Here is a 7,513-nt window from a genome sequence, read left to right as displayed (position 1 = left end):
GGTCATGCTGGGCAGCTGCGACGCCGTTTCCATCAAAGAGGAGGCAGTGTACCGGGCGCGCTTCCAGACTCAACAGGCGCGCGGTGGCGTAAGCGGCGGCCGCGGTGCAGCGAGCGGCAGTGGCGGCGGCGGCACGGATTCGCACCGCGATTACAATCGGTGCTCGGTTTGCGGTATGAAAAATCATTCGAGTGATAAGTGCCGGTACAAAAATTATAAATGCCTAAAGTGCGGAAAAAAAGGGCATCTAAAGAAAGTGTGTGGTGAAACGCATAATTGTGTTTATCACGTTCAAACCGACCCGGAATACGACGCTTGTGAGGTCAAGGACACCATGTGTGAGGAATGTCAGAATTTTAATCTGAGGTATGTGGATGATAAACCTATTATGATCGATTTAAAATTAGGAAATGAAAACATTACTATGGAACTAGATTCAGGTTCAGGAAGTTGTGTTATTTCAGACAAGTTATATGTAGAAAAGTTTTCTAAAATTAAACTAAATAACTGCAATATTAAAATGTGTTTATATAACGGCCATAAAATCTCTCCGTTGGGTTGTTTCTCCATTGAAGCGTGCTATAATGAGATCAAAAACAAAATAACCATTTACGTTGTTAAAAACGGAGGGCCCCCCTTATTGGGCAGAGATTTCATGTCCGCGTTTAAATTAATCATTACCACTGAAACTGATATAAAATCAATCAGTAGTGATGAAAATGTAAACGATCTATTGCAAAAGTTTCCTGATCTGTGGCGAGATGAGTTAGGTACCTTTAATAAATTTAAAGTTAACCTACAGTTAAAAAAATATTCATTTCCAAAGTTTTTCAAACCACGAACTGTACCCTTTGCGCTCAGAGATAAGGTTGAGAATGAACTAAACAGATTAGTAGGTTTAGGTATTTTAATGCCCATTGATCATTCACAATACGCAACCCCGATAGTTCCGGTTTTAAAAGATAACGGCAAGGTGCGAATAGCAGGTGATTTCTCGGTCACATTAAATAAAGATCTTTTGATCGAAAAGTACCCATTACCACGGATTGAGGAAGTTTTCGCTAAAATAGGAGGCGGTGACCGTTATAGTAAAATTTATCTTAAAAACGCATACAATCAATTTGAGTTAGACGAGTCATCCCAGGTACTTACAACGATTAACACGCACAAGGGGCTTTTTAAATATACCAGACTAGTATATGGCTTAGCGAATGCGCCGGCGATATTTCAAAAAGCCATGGAGACCCTACTCACAGGAATAGAAGGAGTCAGCGTCTGGCTGGATGACATCTGTATCACCGGCCCGGACAGGAGTACCCACCTGAGTAGACTCGGGGAAGTATTACAAAGACTAAGCGAGACCGGGTTACGCTTACAGAAGGAGAAGTGCGAATTCTTTAAGGAAAGTGTGACGTACTTAGGGTACGTAATCAGTAGAACCGGCTTACAAACTAGTCCAGATAAGGTCCAGGCCATACTAGATGCACCGGAACCGACTAATGTTACGGAGGTCAAGAGGTTTTTAGGTGTTGTGAACTATTATCGAAATTTTATTCCGAACGCGTCATCGCTAATGAGCCCGCTTCATGATCTGTTACGTGCTGATGCGGCGTGGGAGTGGGGCAGCAGGCAGCGACGCAGTATGGTGGCCGTGCGCCGTGAGCTGGCATCGGAGCGCGTGCTGGCGCACTTCGAGCCCACCGCGCAGCTCGTGCTGAGCGTGGACGCGGGCCCCGCCGGGCTCGGCGCCGTGCTGGCGCAGCGCACTTCCGCCGGGGACGAGCGTCCACTTGCGTACGCGTCGCGGACACTCACGCCCAGTAAACGTAACTACAGTCAGATCCAGAAGGAGGCTACTGCTATTATTTTCGGTGTAAAGCGGTTTCACCAATACCTATACGGCCTGAAGGACCCCTTCATATTAAAAACTGATCACAGGCCACTCGTTTCTATTTTCGATAGCAAAACAGGAATACCGGTTACGACGGCACTGCGATTACAACGGTATGCTATTATACTATCGGCTTATAACTATGTAGTGCACTATGTATCGAGCGATAATAACTTGGTTGCAGATTATTTTTCCCGTGCGCCATTAGAATGTACAAACAAGTCGGTAGAGGTAGGTACGGACAGCGACGTAGATGCCTATTATACATTAAGGTTTATGAATGACGTCTCGGCGGCCACTACTATGAATCTGTAACATAGATCCGACAAACAAATACACGACAATAGTTATGCCGACAGCACATTGTATCGACCATCAGGATTTCGACATGACATCAGCTCGACAAACGACAGCATGACAGAACGTTAGCACGATGGAATTTTTGCCCGACGAACAATAGTGCGACACAACATTTTATCGACAAAATACATAGGATACTTTCTATGCTACAATTCCCTCGGGCAAAACCGCGGAAAACAACTAAGTAGTAAAATTTATTACCAACAAAGAAAACACAACTTGTAATGCCATCTATCGACAGTGACTTTGTAGTTTACCTAGTGTTTAATTGGCACAAAATTTTCACTCAAAAAGATAATTTGCGTTAAGCTTATGTAATACCATTCGCAAATTAACTAATAAAATGCCCCTGCATTCAAGCGAATTTAGTTTTGGCGAGCGATTAAATTGAAAATGTTTTTGTTTAGAAAACATAAATTCTTTAAAAATGTGGGTAGGCCTAAAATAGTTTTTGTTGTGAGTTAACATCGAGCTAACAAATATGACTTTGTATACTTCTTTATGCTAATGCGAACTCACCAGCCACCATGGATTCTCGCTGTATTTTTCAAACATCTCAAAACGGAAAGAAGCAGTTATATCATAATGGATATCTGTATTGCTTTAACAGAAATAGAGGTGATTTGTTTTATTGGTGTTGTGTGGAGAAGAAACATTGTAGTTGTGGCGCGTGCGCAGTTACGACTAAGGTAGGCGAAGATCATGTTTTAAAAAAACTTAATGAAATTGAGCATCTTCACGAACCTCACCAAGAACGCGAAAAAGTTTTGAATGTAAGGGCGTCTCTAAAACGCAAAGCTGTTGATTCCTTGGAGAGCCCAGCTCAAATAATTCAGAAGCATATTCGGACTACTCCTACCAAAGTAGCACCGTATATGCCGTCAAAAGATGCTATGCGAATGATTATTCACAGAGAGAGAAATAGTATGATGCCTAAAATTCCACATGACCTGGAGGAGTTGGTATTACCCGATAATTACCAAACAATAGATGGAGAGCAATTTCTGATCGGACGTTACCACTGTGATAGCGAGACGGCTTTAGTATTTTCCACGAAAGGGAATGTATCTCTTTTACATTCGTCAAAAATATGGATAATGGATGGTACATTTAAGTGCTGTCCACAAAATTTATTACAGATTTATTCGATTCATGGTATTGTGGGTCCAAGCGAAACCAACCGGATTTTACCGCTGGCTTATGGACTTTTGTCTCACAAAACAGAGAATATAATACTGCAAATTTCTCGAAATTATCAACAGATATGCTTACAACAAAATAAGAATAACCTTGAACCCACAGATTATCATGACAGATTTTGAGAAATCTGCTATTAATGCGGTCAAAAATGTGTACCCAAATAGTGAACAAAAATGTTGCTATTTTCATCTCACACAGAGCATATGGAAACACGTCCAATCTGCTGGATTAGCAACACAATATAAAGATAATTGTGATTATGCACATCGAATACGTCATTTGTCTGCACTACCTTTTCTACCACCTGAAGAAATCACGGCTGCGTTTGATTTCATAAAAAGAAAAATTCTCCCAAAGGATGCTGAGGAAGTGACGAAGTGGTTTTCTAAATATTATATAGGATCATTTAAAAATATGCCACAAAAGAATGAGAATGGTTTATTAAAACTAACAATGAAAAAAGTGCGCCCTGTGTTTCCACCGAGCATTTGGTCAATCTCAGATTGTTTGGATAAGGGTTTGCCTATTACTCAAAATCCTGTCGAGAGTTGGCACAATAGGTGGAATGGTCTACTGGGTCGAAAAAAAATGAATATTTACAGAACAATTCAAGAATTGCAAAAAGAACAGAAAAACACAGAATTTCATGTAGAAAGGATCAACGCTCAAGAAATAACGAAGAAAAATAAAAGCAGATTTTATAAAAAGTTACAACAACATTTGAATCAAAAACATGAAATGAATTTAAAAGATTTTTTGTCAGGATTGGCTTATATTTGTTATATAAAAAAATAGTACCTATTACGGAAAAAAATGCCTATCATTAATATCATTATTGTTATTATTTTGCTTTTTCTTTGTAAAAGTAGGCCATTATTATTATTTTGTTTTTTTTTTATAAAAGTATTATTATTATATTATATTATATATAGCTACAAACCCATGTACTGACTGACTGACTGACTGACTCACTGACAGGGTTGTTCTCCCAGAAGGAGCGTCGGGGGGTCAAAATGATGTATGGGGGATGTGATCCAAATCTTCCGGTGAGTATGGGAAAACTTCCAGATCTTGGAAAACTGCTCCGCATCAGGGAGACACCCTTCAGTCTGGCGCAACTATTATACCTAGATCAATTATTTTTTCGCAAAACCTATTTAAATCTTGGTCAAATTCTATCGTGGGTGAAAAAAAATCAAAATGGCGGAAAAACAAGATGGCCGCCATACAAAATTTTGTTTTTTCAGAAAATGTCTCGGTGGTAAAAATTATGTATAAGTATGTAATCAGAACGTCTTGTTGAGTATGGAGACATTTCTCTTTCTTCAAATCTGCTCCGCATCAGGGAGACACCCTACGGCCTGGCAAAACTATAAAACCTGGAGCAATTTTTCTTTCGCAAAACATATTTAAATCTTGGTCAAATTCAATCCCCGCTGAAAAAAAACCAAAATGGCGGAAAAACAAGATGGCCGCCATACAAAATTTTCGTTTTTCCCGAAAATGCCTTGGGGGTAAATATGATGTATGAGGAATGTGATCGAAACATCATGTTGAGTATGGAAATACGTCTCGATCTTTGAAAACTGCTCCGCATCAGGGCGGCACCCTACGGCCTGGCGAAACTATCGCATCTGGAACTTTTTTGTTTTTACGAAACCTATTCAAATCTTGATCAAATTCTATTGTCGGTGAAAAAAAAAACAAAATGGCGGAAAAACAAGATGGCCGCCATACAAAATTTTCGTTTTTCCTGAAAATGCCTCGGGGTTAAAAATTGTGTATGGGGTTGTAATCGGAATGTCATGTTGAGTATGGAAGTACTTCTCGATCTTTGAAATCTGCTCCGCATCAGGGAGACACCCTACGGTCTGGCGAAACTATCGCACCTAGAACTTTTTTGATTTCACGAGACCTATTTAAGTCTGGGTCAAATTCTATCTCGGTAAAAAAAATGGCGGGAAAACAAGACACGCGAGCAGCTTGCTGCGAGCGAACCACGCGACATCTAGTTATACTATATATAGCTGCAAACCCACTGACTGACTGACTCACTCACTCACTGACTCACTGACAGGGTTGTTCTCCCAGAAGGAGCGTCGGGGGGTAAAAATGATATATGGGGGGTGTGATCAGGACCTCCCGGTGAGTATGGGAAAACTTCCAGATCTTGAAAAACTGCTCCGCATCAGGGAGACACCCCACGGCCTGGCAAAACTATCGCACCTGGAACGATTCTTTTTTCACAAAACCTATTTAATTCTTGGTCAAATTGTATTGTCGGTGAAAAAAAATCAAAATGGCGGAAAAACAAGATGGCCGCCATACAAAATTTTATTTTTCCGGAAAATGTCTCGTGGGTAACAACTGTGTATGGGGGTGTAATCGGAACGTATTGTTGAGTATGGAAATACTTCTCGATCTTGAAAACCTGCTCCGCATCAGGGAGACACCCTACGGCCTGGCAAAACTATAACACCTAGAACTTTTTAGTTTTCACGATACCTATTTAAATCTTGGTCAAATTTAATTGCCGGTGAAAAAAAAACAAAATGGCGGTAAAACAAGATGGCCGCCATACAAAATTTTCGTTTTTCCCGAAAATGCCTCGGGGGTAAAAAATATGTATGGGGATGTAATCAGAACGTCTTGTGGAGTATGGATATACTTCTCGATCTTGGAAAGCTGCTCCGCATCAGGGCGGCACCCTATGGCCTGTCAAAACTATCGCACCTGGATCGATTCTTTTTTCACAAAACCTATTTAAAACTTGGTCAAACTTTATCGTGAGTGAAAAAAAATCAAAATGGCGCAAAAACAAGATGGCCGCCATACAAATTTTTCGTTTTTCCTGAAAATGCCTCGGGGGTAAAAATGATGTATAGGAATGTGATCGGAACGTCATGTCAAGTGTGAAAATACATCTGGGTTTTCGATAGCTGCTCCGCATCAGGAAGACACCCTACGGCCTGGCAAAACTATCGCACCTGGAACTTTTTTATTTTCACGAAACCTATTTAAATCTTGGTCAAATTTTATCGCGGGTGAAAAAAACAAAATGGCCGAAAAACAAGATGGCCGCCATACAAATTTTTGTTTTTCCAGAAAATGTCTCAGAGCTAAAATTGATGTATAGGGGTGTGATCGGAACGTCATCTTGGAAAACTGCTCCGCATCAGGAAAACACCCTACGGCCTGGCAAAACTATAGCACCTAGAACGTTTTTGATTTCACGAGACCTATTTAAGTCTTGGTCAAATTCTATACAAAGCTTCGAACTAATACAGGACACGCGAGCAGCTTGCTGCGAGCGAACCACGCGAAATCTAGTTAAAAATATACAATTGTAACAAAATTATGTTAAAAATAAATCATTGATTGTTGATTATGTTGTGTTTACTTTGTTGGTAATAAATTTTACTACTTAGTTGTTTTCCGCGGTTTTGCCCGAGGGAATTGTAGCATAGAAAGTATCCTATGTGTTTTGTCGATAAAATGTTGTGTCGCACTATTGTTCGTCGGGCAAAAATTCCATCGTGCTAACGTTCTGTCATGCTGTCGTTTGTCGAGCTGATGTCATGTCGAAATCCTGATGGTCGATACAATGTGCTGTCGGCATAACTATTGTCGTGTATTTGTTTGTCGGATCTATGTTACAGATTCGGTGGTGATTACGTACACAAAAACTATGGAATGTACTAGAAATTTCGGGAAATACACTATATTTTTGTTAAAATATGCGTGTAGTCGGTAATATTTAGAATATTAATGGGAAAATAAGCATATCTATCGGGGAAACTTGCTTAATTCCCGGGTTTCGGCACCAAAAAAATGTGCAGCAACGTGGTCGATACACATTTGGGGGCAGCTACGTTTTGTAAAGAGGCTGCAGCGTCTGGGAATCACTGAAATATTGGGAACTTACCCGATCAGCATATGTACGTCTCCGATCCAGCGTCTGCGTTCATCAGCTCGGCTGCGGGATCCAGGCGGGCACGTGCCTCACAAGCAGGAGTCGAGGATTGAATCAATTACGTTATTTACACGTGAAAATACACCACA

Source organism: Pectinophora gossypiella, unplaced genomic scaffold (genome assembly GCF_024362695.1).
Source record: "Pectinophora gossypiella unplaced genomic scaffold, ilPecGoss1.1 Pgos_68, whole genome shotgun sequence".
NCBI lineage: Eukaryota > Metazoa > Arthropoda > Insecta > Lepidoptera > Gelechiidae > Pectinophora > Pectinophora gossypiella.
Note: the sequence above shows the minus strand (reverse complement) of the source record.